Source organism: Camelina sativa, chromosome 3 (genome assembly GCF_030686135.1).
Source record: "Camelina sativa cultivar CO46 ecotype springtype chromosome 3, ASM3068613v1".
Taxonomy (NCBI): Eukaryota; Viridiplantae; Streptophyta; class Magnoliopsida; order Brassicales; family Brassicaceae; genus Camelina; species Camelina sativa.
In genome coordinates, this window is record NC_141882.1 from 15,598,967 (window position 1) to 15,615,864 (window position 16,898).

The following is a 16,898-nucleotide window of genomic DNA, read 5'->3' on the forward strand; positions in this document are numbered from 1 at the left end:
GTCGAATCCACAGAGACTCAAGATCAAACACGATAAATTATAGAGTTTATGATATTACGCTAAACAGATTAAATTGTATTAAAAACAAAAGACGACAATGCAAAATATTAAATCAAGGTGTTTTGAAATCAGGAAATCAAAAGATTAAGTCTAGGGAATTTCTCATGTAATTATGAAGTATTAAACCAATAGATTAATTAGGGTTAATGCAATAAAAATCAGATCTAGACCTCTAAACTTTTTGGTAAAATAATTCAGTTCTCACTACAATTATTATCTAAATTTAAAACCAGAAAATCCAAATCTCTTTGTAAAATTCTAAGTTAAAAATCAGCTTTAAAAACAGGTTTAGATAAGTTCACAAAATCACTAATCCAAATCTCTTTGTAAAAAGTAATTTTGTTCATCAATGGTTTTAATCAGGAAAACAATTATATTCTCATATCAATTAATTTCCCTAAGATAATATTTCTAGGTGATCAATCAAGAACTATTGTGAAGAACAACCAAATATGAAGATCATAAAAGATTAAGAACCCTAAAAATCACAGATCTAATAAATCATAAAAAAACCCTGTGAAAAACCCTAAACCTAACAAGCAAACTATTCAGACATGTTTAATGAAGAACAAGACATCATACTGAATAATAAGCAATGGATATTAAAAAATAAGAAGGGAGTTCAAGAATTCTTCTCTATAAAATAGTTATGATCTCTTTCTCTCCCAAAAGCTCGCAATATCTCTCTCTCGAAAACGTGCTAGAAAATAACTTCAGGGTTTACAAAACCCAAAAACACTATATATATGTCCTAAAACACGTTAGGGACTTATGTTGCAATTTAGGAAAACTTTGGGTAAAATTGTAAAACTTCCAATTTCTTCTCTCGTAGACAAAACACGGTGTCGATCGATGCTAAAGCAGTGTCAATCGACACTCTCATCCTTCCTCGGCTCCAAGTTTTCTTCCTTAACTGAATTGCTCCAAAATCCCTTCTAATTGCTCCATTTTGCTCCTTTCATGCCAAAATTCTAGAAAACCTGTTAAGACTCTAAAACATCCTACAAAACAAATCAAAAAACTATAAAATACTCCTAATATCATGGTTAAAAACCATAAAAACCATGATATATCAGTAACAATCACATCTCGAATCTTTACTTGTGTTTTACGCAACAACCATTGCATTATTTAAAAATTACTGACCAACGGTGGATTGTGGATCGAAATATACACGAGCGCTTACCAAGTATGTAACATGTGATCATGTCTCTTTAATTTGTCAAGATTTTATATATCGGTTTATACCTAAACATATGTTTTTTTTTTGTTTTTTATTTTTCTGAAATAATTAAGAAATTTTGGGTCGAAACACATACATCTTTATTTTTACCTGGTTCACTTGGAGGGTCGATTGAGCTCAGTAACAAATGGAGGTGTTGGTCTTTGTCTTTAGTTTCTTTCCCTTTGTTTTCATTTTTCAAACTCTTGGATCTATCAGACGTCGAAAAAAAAACACATTCATCTCATTAGACCCGAAACCATAACAGCTGTCAGCTTACATGGTTAAAATAAAATAAAATTCAAAAACATACATCAGCAATCTTTAAGGCTTTTGCTAAAAAAAGTTATGAGTTGAACTATTGGCTCTTGGTTTTAAACACATGTGTTTCTTTATTATAATACATGAATAATATGTTCTATATATCGACATAGCACGTGTTTTTGAAGTCTCTGGGCGGAGGAACTAAAACTCGACCATGATTATGGCCATTTATTACGGATACCAGTTATTATTGCCACATGCAAATGGATTGGTCAAAAATCGTCAACTGTTGGTTTAAATTATTTACTACACAAAAATAAACGTGTTATAAGAAATAAAAAATGTAAGAAATAAACTGAAATGAGATCTCAGAGTTGCACACTCACCCTATTAATAGCTACCCATTGCATTATTAAACCAATACATAGTGAACAAAAATAGCAGGTTAATAGCTTAAAGAATTAATTAGAAACGGTGGATTGTGGATTAAAATATACAGGAGCGCTTACCAAGTCTGTAACATGTGGTCATCAAGACATTACTTATCGCCACTTCTTATAGATAGACGCACATGGATCGGTCAAAAATCGTCAACTATTTTTGTTTAAAATTTATTTGACTAGACAAAAAGAAACGTGTTACAAGAATTAAAAAATGTAAAGAAAAAAAATGAAATAAGATCTCGAGAGTAAACACACTCACTCTATTACTATTAATAGCTACCTATTGCTTCTCTCAATTGCACCACACAACACCACCATGAACACTCGATCCTTCACTCTATCCATCTTTGCCGCAGTTCTCTTTCTTCAGTGTCTAAGCCCCACCGGAGCTGCCACGTGTCATCCTGATGATGAGGCGGGTCTTTTAGCTTTCAAATCGGGTATAACTCGAGATCGTCTGGGCATTCTAAGCCAGTTGAAAAAAGGTACTAAATGTTGCTACTGGATGGGTGTCATTTGCAACACCGGTGACCGCGTCACCGAACTTGAAATCAATGGATTTGACATTCTTGGCCAAAGCGTCATCTCTGGCACAATCTCGCCCTCCCTGGCAAAAATTCAACACCTCGAGGGAGTTTACTTCAACTATCTTATAAATGTCACTGGATCATTTCCTCAATTTCTTTTCAAATTAACAAATCTAAAGTACGTTGAATTCACAAATACTCGTCTCTCTGGTCCCCTTCCGGCTAACATCGGTGCACTAAGCCAGGTTATAGAGTTAACTCTGCAGAAAAGCCAGTTCAGTGGTCCGATCCCAACTTCCATATCTAACTTGACTAGTTTAACGTTGCTCAGACTCAGCGGAAACCGCATCTCCGGTACCATCCCAAATGTTTTCAAATCTAGGACGAAACTTGTATTTCTTGATCTCTCTCAGAACCGATTGTCAGGAAATCTCTCAGAACCGATTGTCAGGAAATCTTCCTCCGTCGTTGACATTGCTTGCATCAACTCTTGAGCTCCTTGACGTAAGCCAGAACATTCTCTCGGGGACGATCCCCAACTTTTTATCGAGACTTAAGGTGCTTTCCACATTGGTTCTCTCCAAGAATCAGTACTCCGGTGTCGTACCAAAGAGTTTTGCTAATATGACCAAACTTGCTCATATTGATCTCTCCCACAATCTTCTAAGTGGTGCGTTCCCTACAATGAAGATCGTTGGTGGCATCGTATTTCTTGATCTGTCATACAACCAATTCCACCTAACAACAATACCAGAATGGGTAACCTCGTCGCAGTCTATCTACGGGTTGAAACTTGTATAATGCGGGATCAAGATGAGGTTCGACGACTGGAAGCCATCAAGACCACAATTTTACTTTTACATCGATCTGTCAGAAAACGAGATCACTGGGAGTCCAACATGGTTCCTAAAAAAAGCATTGAATCTGGTAGAGTTTCAGGCGCCAGGCAACAAACTCCGGTTCGACATGGGGAAGCTGAAATTTAGGGACTCATTGATTATGTTGGATATATCAAGGAACTTGGTATCTGGGAAGGTGCCAGCGACCGTGGCTGGATTAAAGACATTAAACGTGAGTCAAAATCATCTTTGCGGAGAGCTTCCAGTGACAAAGTTTCTGGCCAGCGCGTTCAAAGGTACGACTGTCTTTGCGGCTCACCACTTTCTCCATGCAAACGTTAACAGCATGAAAACTACAAATTTGTATCCCCAAATAAGATTTGTACTGATCAAAATAAGCTCCATCACAATAATAATGAAAATGCATTAGTGAACGTAGTGTTTTAACCCTTCTTCATAAAAAAAAAACCACTGGTTTTATTTTAACCTTTGTTTATTTTTTTTAAAAAACCACTGGTTTTATTTGTTTACTCATTAGAAAATGGAAAAGGGAAAGTAGTTGGAGTATGGGTGGAAGAGTCGCCCTGTTGTCAGGATATCTTCCTCCGTAGTTTACATTGCTTTCATCAACGAGGTGGTGGGTTAGTGGTTCTAGTCTTGGTGGAAGAGTTACCCTCTAGGTCAGGGATCGATTCTCTCCAAGCGCAAATTGCTCAGCTTTATCCCTTTAGCCACATGTGTATGAACCCATTGCTTACGGCCCATTTGCATATCTGGGGGACCCTACCCGTGGGATACCCTTCCCCCAGAGAGATTAGTCTCAGACCCCTCCATAGGTCTAGGTGTTTACTCTCTGAGTTAACATAAAAAAAAGTATTTTAACCCTTTTTTTTTTAATTTACTCATTATAAAGGCAAAAAATATAAGTTATATATGAGATCACTAATTAATTTCCCACACAAATTAACAACAACAATACATTCATTAACTACAAGAATATTGAGTTTTAATATAGTATAGTGTTTATGGCAATAATGCTATCGATATAAAACCATTATTTTAAAAAATTTAACATTTTTTAAGTTTTGGCTGGGTTATTTTTTAATGGCAATACTAAATTGCAAACTTTCTGATAGTTTTAGGCGATAAAATATATCTTAGAAAAATTTGGAGGCTAAATTTTTTTTATTTCTTGACAAAAATTAAATCTCCAATTTTTGTAAAAATAATTGCAATTACTCTGCTGAACCCTAAAATTTTATTTCTTCCCTCTCTCTCTTTTGCTCGATTTTTCACAGGATTTGGTACAGTTTTTTTTGCCAAATTTAACTTTCTCCCACAAAAATTTCACTGTCCCACACAATACTCAGTCACATTACATAAAATTTCACTCTCCCACACAAATCTTAGTAACAGTCTTTGCCAAATCCGACTCTTTTGAACGAAAACACTCTAATCTAGCTACCCATCTATCGGTTGTTGTTGATTCTTCTGGTAAATCTCACTCAAAAACAAAATATTGTAATCTCACTGTTGTTTGGTTTTTCTGGGGTTTGGTTTCTAACTTGTTGTTTCTATTTTTCTTCCCTTGACTCTTTCGTTTGTCGATTTATTCTTTAAGTTTTCTGTTGTAGATCGATTTATGCTAAAAGTGAAGACAATCTAGCAGGTATCTCACTCCAACTTGATTCTTCTAGCAGATTTTTCGTTGTTGTTGTGACTTAACGTGTATGTGATAACTACTTGTATGCACAATTGGTTGGAGCTGTTGAAACAAGGATAAAGCTTGGATCTAGTTACCAAGGTATTAAATTAAATCTTATTACACATCTTCTTCATTCATTTCATGATTGGGGTTCCTTATTGTTTTTTCTTGACTCATTACTTACAGGAATAGTCTTGAGTATGATGACCTAGGAGCAACTAATTTTTGTGTTTGATTTAGCAAGATGTTTGGGTAATATATCAGATATGTTCTACCCTTGCCTTGATTTCCACAATGTGGTTCATCAGTCAAATGAGACAGTGGATGTTGATACGTCTGAATATGAGCCTTACGACTTGATTAGGACAACGTTTAAATCGAGTGTAGGCAAGCAATCATCTCAGAATCAAAATGTAGAAGAAGTTAGAGGATGAAGAATCTCCATTATACTCGACTTGTGCAAACTACACAAAGGTTTATGCATTCATGGGACTTTACGGGATAAAGATCAAGAGTGGGATGTCAGAGAACTTTTTTGAATAGTTTTCTCACAATAGTTCATGACATGCTATCTGGAGAAAATATGCTGCCTAAGTCTACAAACGGGATGAAGAGATTTTTGAAGCTTTTTGGTTGTGGTTATGATTCCATTTACGCCTACATAAATGATTGTATCCTTTATAAGAGTCAATATGCTGAGTCAGCGAGCCAACATGTAATGGATCAAGATGGGAAACAAATAATCTCACTAGTGAAGAGAATAAAGGGATTTAACCAAAGGTGCTAAGGTACTTTCCAATAAAAGACTGATTTAGGAGGATGTTTAGATCAAAACGATTAGTTGAGGATTTACATTGGCACTTCACTAATGATAGTGACGATGGTACGGTGCAGCATCCGGTGGACTCCTTACTTGGATTCAGGTAAACAATGAATGGCCAGATTTTGCTGCGAATGCAAGAAACCTTAGACTAGGAATTTCTACTGATGGGAAGAATCTGTTGGCTATCCAAAACACCAAGTACAACACATGTCCAGTGTTCTTAGTTAATTACAATATAGCTCCAATTGAGTGTATGAAAGAAGAGAACATCATGTTGTCAATGTTAATACCTAGACCAACCGCACAAGCCAACAACACTGATGTATATATATAACCGTTGATAGATGAGCTGAAAGAATTGCGAATTATGGTATGGAAGTTTATGACGCGTTTAAGAAGGATAGTGACACTCTAAGAGCTATGTTTTTATGGAGTATCACTGTATCCACCATTAGGTACATCAGCTGGATGTAAAGTGAAGGGAAGCAAGCAAGTAATGTTTGTGAGAAGGATACACCTCATAGGTGGTTAAAGTTTAGTCGCCAGCATGTATATATGGGAAACAAGAAGCGTTTGAGGCCTAGGAATCATTACAGACGTAGGAAAATGTGGTTTGACAACACGCTGGACGTTGGTACTGCATATATATTTAAGAGTGGAGCAGAAATACTTGAGAACCTTAAATAAGAAAGGCAAGAGAAAAAGGGTCGAAGAAAATGATGATGATTTGAATTCAGCTGATGAATATGAAGAAGTCGATGATCAATAGCGGTGGAAGAAAATATCAATTATTTTGTACTTACATTATTGGAAGGTTAAAGGTTATAACAAATATAATTTGAGTATGTTTGTTAATTTTATCTATTAAAGTCTGTTTCTAAAAACAACTTGTAATAATTGTTTTAGTATATGCATGTGAGGCATAATATTAATATCATGCATGTGCAAAAGAATTTGTTCGATGAACTATTATCTACTTTGATGTATAGTGGAAAATCCGATGATGAGTTGAAAGCAAGAAAAGATTTAGAATATATTGGTATTTAAAATCTAATCACATATCTTACATACATAGATATGTGAGAAGAGAACCCACTTCCCAGCTGCGTATTGGCTTTCTAAGGAAGGAAAAACATAATTTTTGTAGAAGGTTATTCAAATTCGGAGGTCCTTATCATGGATATTGTGCCAACATATCCAATTGTGTGTCCTCCCAACACTGTTAGTCTGAAGTCACATGACCATCCATCATGTTATAATGCAAAGTTTTTTTTCATGTGGTGTTGAGAGGTTTACTATCTAAAGGACCTCGTATAGTAGTGAATCATGCATGCAATTACTTCAATAGGCTGTGCCAGAAGCTTGCATGGTTGATGGCTACTTGGCTGGTGAATGCATATAAATCTGTTTCAATTGAAGAAACATATAATGACAATGAAGATATTGAGGTATATCAACATGTCCTTGAATGTCGACAGATAAAGAGCGAGACATAGCTCATTGGTATATTCTCTTGAATACAATAGTCATGGAACCATATATTGAGTACGTGTAAATTTGGTAAAGACCAACAATTCAATCTGAATCTTTTCTTAGTCTTTATCCTCATGAGCCTCTTTCCCTTTTGCCTTCTTGTTACTTCTTATGAAGCAAACCAGGTGACCAGATGTTTAACAGTACTCCTTTCTCAATGCATTTTGAACAGTCTGCATTTTTCATCCTTTCTCGGATGTTTTTCAGTTTCCAACACACCAACTCAATATCCTTTCTTGAAGTAAAACTTGAGACATTTCTTGCACGACTTCACACTTGTCTCTTCTAATTTCTCCTTGAAGACTCCAATGAGAAATCACTTCAAAGATAATTTCAACTTGTGTTTTTCCTTCAGTTTTAAAGAACTCCTAAAACTAGAAACTGATATCCAAATGTCTCCACCACCATAAAGCATCCTTAAACCTGAAAAAAAAACTTTTCTTTTTCACTCTTGTTGCAACCTGATCATGCTTGAACATTTTTTACATCTTAAATCTGTTCTTAAACCTCTGTCTTCTCCACACACTTGACCAACCTGAATCATACCCAAACAGCAACTGATTTCTTCTCATAATTAACTTCTGATGAGCTTCTGAACCTGTTGACTCAGACAATGTCTTTATGCTTATGCTAATTGAGATACTTTGTAACTGTAGAGATCCACCTGAAATCACAAAATACATTTATGTGATACTGATGACTCCACCTGAAACTGAGATCCTTGTATGTAACCTCTCCATATTCTCCATGTCTTGATGAGCTAAGAACTTCTTTATCACTGTCTCCTATGATTATCAATCATAAAACTTTGTCTGCTTGACTGTATAACTTGAACACATGTTACTGCCCATTATATAGCTACTTCCAACAACCTCTTTTAATCCCTTTTGAAAACTCTTCAAGAACCTGCTTCTAATAAAGCTCCCAATCTGATGTTGTGAGATCAGATTGTGTACCTTAGTCTTATAGACCACCTAAACAGCCTTAAACCTGTAGACTCTTCACTCATATTCAGAATCTATCGTCTTATGTAGTCTTCTGTAACTTTGTCTTATTAGAAATAATGCATTATGAAATTATCTCATAGCCTCCATAAATTCACATGTCTAAGATTCACAACCTGATTTGAATATCCTATTTAAAACTTCAACTAAATTCATATCTTTAAACATTCTCTACAGAATTCTGAAACTTGAGTCTTCATATCTAAATCTTTCCTATAACCAGCTGATCAATCTATCTTCTTGACATACAAACTTGTGCTTTAACAAACTCTTGCAGACCTGAAGATTTCATAACCTCACAAATTTATTCATGTGACTTGCAGCGAATGCAAACTTCACCAAGTTTTGATTCTTCATGATGGTGCTTTGATTCTGGTCATTCTCTTGAGAATCCATCAATTGAACTCACACACGTTTTTAGTATCTTCTTTCTTATGATTGATGCTTCTTTCTTCAATCTGTACCAAGTCTTCTTTGTACTTGCAATAACCTTAACCAACAAGCCTTCCTTGATCTTCTCGCAACAACGCAGATACAAAACCATTTGAGGATATAACTTACAACCTCACAATCTCAGAAACTTGAAGTTGTCTTCAATCGATGAAACATATCACCTTGAAAACTTCTTACTCCAATCCCAAATTACTTTGATCCAGACCCCAACGAACTTAAACTTCTCGTGACTTCAACTTCATTCCTTGTGAGTTTCTTAGATTAGGAATCACATTGATGCTAATCTTTCACACCGTAGAGAGAGAGAGATACTAACCGAATCAACTGATTTCATATACGAGAAACCATTCGATGCAATTGGATCTTAATCCTTGAATCTCCTTTCTCCAACTTCTACGTCTTGTTCCAAGAACAACTGTTGTTCACTTCTTCCTTTGCTCTCTACATCGCAACATATTATGATTTTCTTTTTCTCAGTCGCGATGCCAAACAAACGTCAAATCCTCTGTTTCATCCGTCTTCCATGGAATCAAAGAACCTTGATTATGAGGACAGAGAACAGAGGAAGAGGACATAGAACAAAGGAAGTTTGACGTCTCTTGAGTTTTATACTTTAGAACATAGGGTTAGAAACGATTAAACATGTGCGAGAGGAAGCAATCATGGGTTAGTGAGAATATTACATAATTACAAATTACGGTAATATTAGTTAAAAAGCACATTGGGTTATCGGTTTGGTTCGGTTTAACCATTCGGGTTAACAAAAAATATAACCAAATGGTTTGAATAGATATTTGGGTTTGGTTTGGGTCGGTTGGTTTGGTTCGGTTCGGTTAAAATGCCCACCCCTACTTTTTTTATATTCTACATTTGGGTCACTTATTTACAGCACCAAGTCTCGTGTACCTCGACATAGGCCATAACAAGCTCTCAGGAACGATCCACAACTATTTATCAAGATTTAAGGCGCTCTGCTTATTGTATCCCTCCAAGAATCAGTTTTTGGGGGTTGTACCAAAAAAGGTCTTGCCGATATGACCAAACTTGCTCATCTTGATCTCTCCCACAATCTTCTAAACGGTCCATTCCTTACATTGAAGATCGTTGGGTGGAATCTTTATCTTGATTTGTCGTACAATCAATTCCACCTTAAAAAAATACCGAAATGGGTGACCTCGTCGCAGTTTATCTACTCGTTGAAACTGGTAAAATGCGGTATCAAGATGAGGTTAGATGATTGGAAGCCAGCGAGGGCAAAATTTTTCTCTTACCTCAATCTGTCAGAAAACGAGATCCTGGTAGTACAACATGGATCCTAAACCAAGCGTAAAAGCTGCTGGAGTTTCAATTGTCGGGCAACAAACTCCGATTCGACATGGGGAAGCTAATATTTGCGAAATCATTGAGAATCTTGGATCTGTCAAGGAACTTAGTCTTTGGGAAGGTACCTGTGATGGTAGCTGGACTGCAAAACCTAAACCTAAGTCAAAACCATCTTTGCGAAAAGCTTTCAAACGACTGTCTTTGCGGCTCACCGGTTTCTCTTTGTAAAGTTTTGCAGCATGAAAACTACAAATTTGTAGCTCCAAATAAGATATGTAATGATAAAAATAAGATGTACTTTACAATACGAAGAAGTCCCATCACAATGATAAAGATACGAAGAACTCCCATCATTGAAAGTAATATTTTAACCCTTGGTTCATTCCGCAAAAGTAGCACCGTTGGATAAACATCGGCATGAGATAAATATATATGTGAACAACATCCCCTTTGTCTACGTAACACTACAAAAAAACTCTACATTGATAGCATATTGTTATAGCACCGTTTGCTCAAATACTGTTGAAGGTAAGTTACAATTTTGGTTATAATATAATAGCTTTTTAGTAACGCTATAATAGGATTTCAATAAGCGGAAAACTAAAATATCTAATTCCACCAAATACTTAACCAAAAATTAGTCTTTTTGCCTTCATTCCTCTCTCTTTTCCCTCTTTCTGGATAAACCCTATAAGATAAAAAACAATCTCTCAGACATAATTCTCTCAAACCCTAAAATTGGTTTTCCAGTAACCTCTGTCACCTCCGTCGCCTCCGTAGTAGAAGGTAATAAGCCACGACATCGCCAGAACTATTGGCGGCCCTAATTTCACCAATTTTTGTCTGCATTGAGCTCAAATCGAAGACAAATATCTATCTTACTCTGTTAATTTCTTTCTTTAATCTGATTTTTTTCTTTAATCTGATTTTATCACCGGTTAAAATCTTATTTGGATCTGTTCACCAGATTTTTTTTTCTTTAGTCTGTGTTGGAACTGTTCTAAAAATCCGATTTGGTTTGCCACATGCGTTTGTGTTATTATATGATTTGATCGAGAATCTCCTCTTATTGCATGTATGTTCTTTGCGAAATTTTCTTAAAATCGAGTTTGTTAGAATCTCCACTTATCTTAAACTGTTTTAGCTTCATATGTTCTCTGAATCTGCAGATCTTTTATAACATTACTGACTATGTAATATTATATTGTTTTGCAAGTGTTGTTGAGTAAAATATTGGGAGTTTGAAGCTTATCTTTCTCTTTTATCACACAATAGGTTAGTACCATCTTCTCTTTTATTCTGTGAAACATTCGAGTTTGTTTGTTTTTTTTTTTTTTTTTCAGATTGCTTGGTTTAAAATATACAGAAATATAGAGATTGTTTAGATTGAGTTATTATATGTGTTTGATCATTATACGAGGTGAAGAAATTTTTGAAATCCTTTGATATGGGTTACCAAAAGATTCATGCATGTGTCAATGATCGCATCCTATTCAGAATGAAGTACCAGAAACTTGATAACTGTCCTAAATGAAAGGGTTCAAGATAGAAAGACTAACATGCATACTAGAGAAGTAAAGAAAAGGTGTCCCTCATAAATTATTATGGTACTTTCCCATAATCCCATGCTTTAAGAGAATGTTTAGGTCTGAGGATATGGCTAAGGATTTTAAGTGGCATTTTAATAACAAGAGCAATGATGGAAAACTCCGACACCATGTGGATTCAGTCACATGGGATCAGATGAATGCTAAATACCCTTCATTTGCATCTGAAGAAAGAAATCTGAGGCTTGTACTTTCCACTGATGGGTTTAACCCATTCAACATGAAGAATACCATGTATAGTTGTTGGCCTGTTATGTTAGTAAACTAAAATCTGCCACCTGACTTATGGATGAGGAAGGAGAACATTATGCTTACATTGTTAAATCCTGGTCCACAACAACCGGGTAATAATATATATGTCTACTTATAACCACTTATTGAGGATCTACAACATATGTGGAACAATGGGGAGTTAACATATGATGTCTTTAGTAAATCAACTTTTACTCTTAAGGCAATGCTGGTATGGATGATTAGTGATTTTCCTGCATATGAGAATCTTGCAGGCTGTAAAATAAAGGGTAAAATGGGATGTTCTTTATGTGGGAAAAATACAGATAGTATGTGGTTGAAGTTCAATAGAAAACATGTCTACATGTGCCATAGAAAGGATCTGCCATCAACACATAGTTTTCAGGGGAAAAATTCTTGGTTTGATGGAAAAGCTGAACATGGGAGAAAAAAAAAAGAATATTAAGTGGGCAGGAAATTTCTCAACACTTGAAAATTTTGAAAAACAACTGTGGCAATTTGAAACAGTCTCCATGTAAGAGAAACAGGATGGCGTATACTGGATTAGGTTCTGATAGTGAGGATTTATCTAGTGAATCTGAGGAAGATGAAGAGGAAGAGATAGACGAGGAGGAGATATCAAGATGGAAGAAAATGTCAATCTTTTTCAAACTACCTTATTGGGAGGTTTGTTAAGTCTTTTGTCATGTTCTGTTCTATTGATTTTATCAACTAGGCTTCGTTTGAGACCTGTTTATGTTTATTGTTTGGGTGTTGGTTAGGAGCTCCCCGTAAGACATAACCTTGATGTAATGCATGTCGAGAGAAATGTGGCTGTGAGTATAGTATCAACATTGTTGCATTGTGGGAAATCTAAGGATGGTCTTAATGCTCGCAAAGATCTGGAGGTCCTTTGTATTAGGAAAGAATTGCATCATAAAATACAAGAAAACAGAACATATGTACCTGCAGCAGCTTGGTTTTTTTGTCCAAGGGAGAGAAAAATATATTTTGTAGGAGACTTTTTGATTTCAATGGCCTAGATGGATACTACTCAAACATAACAAGAGGTGTATCACTACAAGATTGTAAGGTCACATGTCTGAAATCCCACGATTATCATGTGATAATGCAACAACTTCTTCTAATTGCACTTAGAGGTTTGTTACCCAAAGGTTTGAGGGTAGAAATTGTATGCTTATGCGCATTCTTCAATCAGTTGTGTCAGTGTCAGCGAGTAATTGATAGGGATCAGATATTGGAAATGGAAGCTAAGATTGTTGAAACCTTTTGCATGTTTGAAAGATATATTCCTCTAAGTTTCTTTGATATCGTGGTGCATTTGACGGTACATCTAGGACGTGAAGCTCGGCTAGGTGGTCCAGTTCATTTTAGATGGATGTACCCATTTGAGAGGTATATGAAAGTTCTTAAAGACTATGTGAGAAACACTACAAGACCCGAGGGCTGTATTGCTGATTGCTACCTTTCAGAAGAATGCATCCAGTTTTGTAATGAATTTTTGAAAATAGTACAAATATTCAAGAAAAGATGGATAGAAACACTGACTTGGAGAACAACACGATTCTGGAAAGACGTCCAATATCTGCAGGCACTCCAATCACTCTTACTGAAACAGAGAAGAGAATGTGCCATATGGCTGTCATACAAAATATAGCTGTCGTTGATCCTTATGTTGGGTAAGTGCCACAACTTTATATTTCATTATTAATTTATATATATTAATTATTATGCTGTCGTTGATCCTTCTTGTTTTTTTTTGGTTATCTTCCAAGTGAACATTTGCAGCATCTACCAGAATCGAATGGAAGATGTAGACGAGATGCATCAAGTTTATGGAGCTTGCATACTCAGAATTTTGCATCATGGCTAAAAGAACAGGCTAGTTAGACTTTATCAGAAAATATTTGTCTTGTTTCTATATTTTTTCTGACCTCAATCAATTTTTTTTAACGGATACCTCTTTATTCCAACAGACATGATGAAACACTTAAATGGTTGGCATATGGTCCTCGTAGTTGCGCACGGTCGTATACATGTTATATTGTGAATGAGTAATGGTTTCACACAGTATCATTTTATAACAAAGTCAGAATAGTGGTGTCTTTTATGAGGCTACGACAATCTGTAGGTCTAGTGCAAAGAACACTTCACAAGTAATGGATTTGGTATCTTACTATGGGAGAGTAACTGACATTATATTGTTGGACTATAATGTGTTTTACGTTCCTCTCTTCCGTTTTCAATGGGCAGTAAAGGGAAATGGAGTTAAGGTAGAAGATGGTTTCACACTTGTGAACCTGAATCATAGTCAAGTCTCTTTCTCAAGGGATCCATACATATTAGTCTCTCAAGCTAAGCAAGTGTTTCACTCTAGGGAAAAATGAGTCATCTAGTTGGTATGTGGCTATGAGAGGTCCTTCAAGAAAATACACTCAAAAAGAATTTGAAGATGGAATAGCAGACATTAGGCCATTGCTACCAAATATTGACGTTGGTGTTGACTTGGATGAATCTGAAAATGAGCGAACAGACTGTGAAGGAATATATGTGTGAAATGTTTGCTTTGTCTTCTGTTTGTTTGTTTCTTGTGCATTTTCTTCCACATTTTTTCCTTTTGATGACAAATCATAACCGGTTTATTGTGTCTAATTTCCTTTTTATTGTGTCTAACTTTCAGGTGATTTGACATGACACGTACAAAGAAAAAGCATGGAAGAAAGGGTGATGATAAGAAAGTCGATGAGGAGGTACAATATGTGTGCACTATTGAATCAGAACTTGTAGAACCTGGAGTCCAACTACCAGATGAGCATCCTATAGAGGATCCAATTACAGAGCCATTGGTCGATGCAGAACCTGAAGAAGAAGAACCTGAAGGTGAAATTGAATTATATGTTCCTGTTGAAAGAAAGAGTAAGAGACAGTGAGGACCAACACGAATGAAAGACATCACCAAGGATCCAAATACCAGAGTTCAAGTACAATACACTATCATGGGAGAGCCTTATGGTGAAGGGTCAGTTAAGATGGCATCATACGTAGGCGCATTGGTACGGGAACACGTTCCAATCACAATTGATCATTGGCCCAAAGTAGGTGAAGACATCAAGATAGTTCTCTGGAAATCTATTCAGGTATGCCATTTTCATTTACTTAATTAACTTTGATCAAATATTGGTTTTGAAATTACTTTTTTTCCTGTAATAAGTGTAGGCAAGGTTTGCAGTAGATGAAGAGTATCAAAAGGTTGCAGTGCTGAAGCAGATGGGATGTTTATGGAGGGCATATAAATCAGGCATTGTTAAATTTATTAGAGAAGCTAATACTAACCAAGAGAGAATGAATCTGTGACCTAAGAATATATCTCCTTTCGAGTGGCGTAAATTTGTCAAATATAAAAATAGCAATGAATTCAAGGTATGCATTTACAAATAAATGACTTTCAATGTTATATCATGGATTACATACTAATTATTCATTTGTTAGGTTATAAGCGATATCTATAAGGAAAGAAGGCGCAAACAAATTCCTCACACTTGCAGTCGCAAAGGGATGGTTAGACTAACAAAAGACAACCTCTCTTGAACAGACTTCTCATATGTTTCTGCAATCTTCTCTGCCTTCCGATCAACATATGTACCATCAGGCTTTGTATGTGACATGATGAAAACCTCACCAAGTCGGACTTCTCTTCCCAATTCCTCAACCTGCAATGTTAGAAGAGATTAACTAAAAAAAATAACAGTTATATAAGAATTGAAAGTGGCAAAAATAACAGCTACTTAACCATTTCGTCTTGAAGCTGTCGATACGACTTTGGCCATGAGAGGTGGATGTGAGGACCTAGGCCGTTACGGTCAGACATACGAGCATCAGAGTAGGTTTTACTCTTTTGTTGTACTTCTTCAGTGTCCTAGTAATCCTCCATCGTTCTCCAGAAAGTGTTTCCAATCCAGTTTGGTTGAACTCGACTAGTCCTCACAGTACTAACCATGTCTTTGATCCGCTTTTGACAGATTTCCTCAAAATAAGCTTGAACAGTTCTGATTATCAAAGGATCCCAGGTGTGGGTTTTCTAGAAAAAAAAGGAGCTATTGTTAGTGAAAAGAAGACATGTAAAGCTATGTGACATAAGGCTTATTGTGAGTGAAAAGAAGACATGTAAAGCTATGTGACATAAATCCTTACCGCGAACTCAAGGAAGTATCTCTCTTGTTTTTCCCGCGGCACACATGTCCAGTTGTAGAAGGGACCTTCGAATTTGTTTAGAAGAATTTTAGTAATATTCTGAACAAGTTTCGATCCTTTGTCACGAGTAAACCTCCAAACACATGAACAAATAAGCCTTCGTCAGTAGGTTACTTAAAAGCTCCATACACATGAACCAAAAGAAACAATAAAAGAGGCATCAGTTAATGAGTCAAAAGAAACAATACGCATACGCACATTCACAAAACATTGACTCACCAAGACAAAAAACTATCTTGACTCGTGGAACATAGAACCACATGATCATGAGAATCCAAGAGAAAACAAAGATCATTTTGCAAAGATTATAGACAAAACCTATACTTGGATTAAAAAAAAGCCTAAACATGAATCTCCAGAAAAAGTTTCTACGGTTTGATGCATGAACACAATCTATACTTGAATCATTAAACATAAATATGAATCTCAATACACAAGCAATAGATCTTTCCAAAAACAGAGCAAAACGTATACTAACTATACTTGGATCATCAAACACAATCCTAAAGACACAATAAACCAAACGAAATCATAATAAAATTACTCACGTTATCGAGCATTGACCTACAGATTTCTCTTCTAACATTCAAAA

At 35.8% G+C, this 16,898-nt stretch overlaps 3 pseudogenes; all 3 read left to right on the forward strand.

Annotated features, from left to right (window-relative positions):
* The first annotated feature begins 2,302 nt into the window (after positions 1-2,302).
* On the forward strand, positions 2,303-3,697 carry LOC104777371 (uncharacterized; annotated as a pseudogene).
* Positions 3,698-6,819: 3,122 nt separating this feature from the next.
* Positions 6,820-10,605, forward strand: LOC147946982 (uncharacterized; annotated as a pseudogene).
* Positions 10,606-14,745: 4,140 nt separating this feature from the next.
* Positions 14,746-15,643, forward strand: LOC147946983 (uncharacterized; annotated as a pseudogene).
* Positions 15,644-16,898: the final 1,255 nt, after the last annotated feature.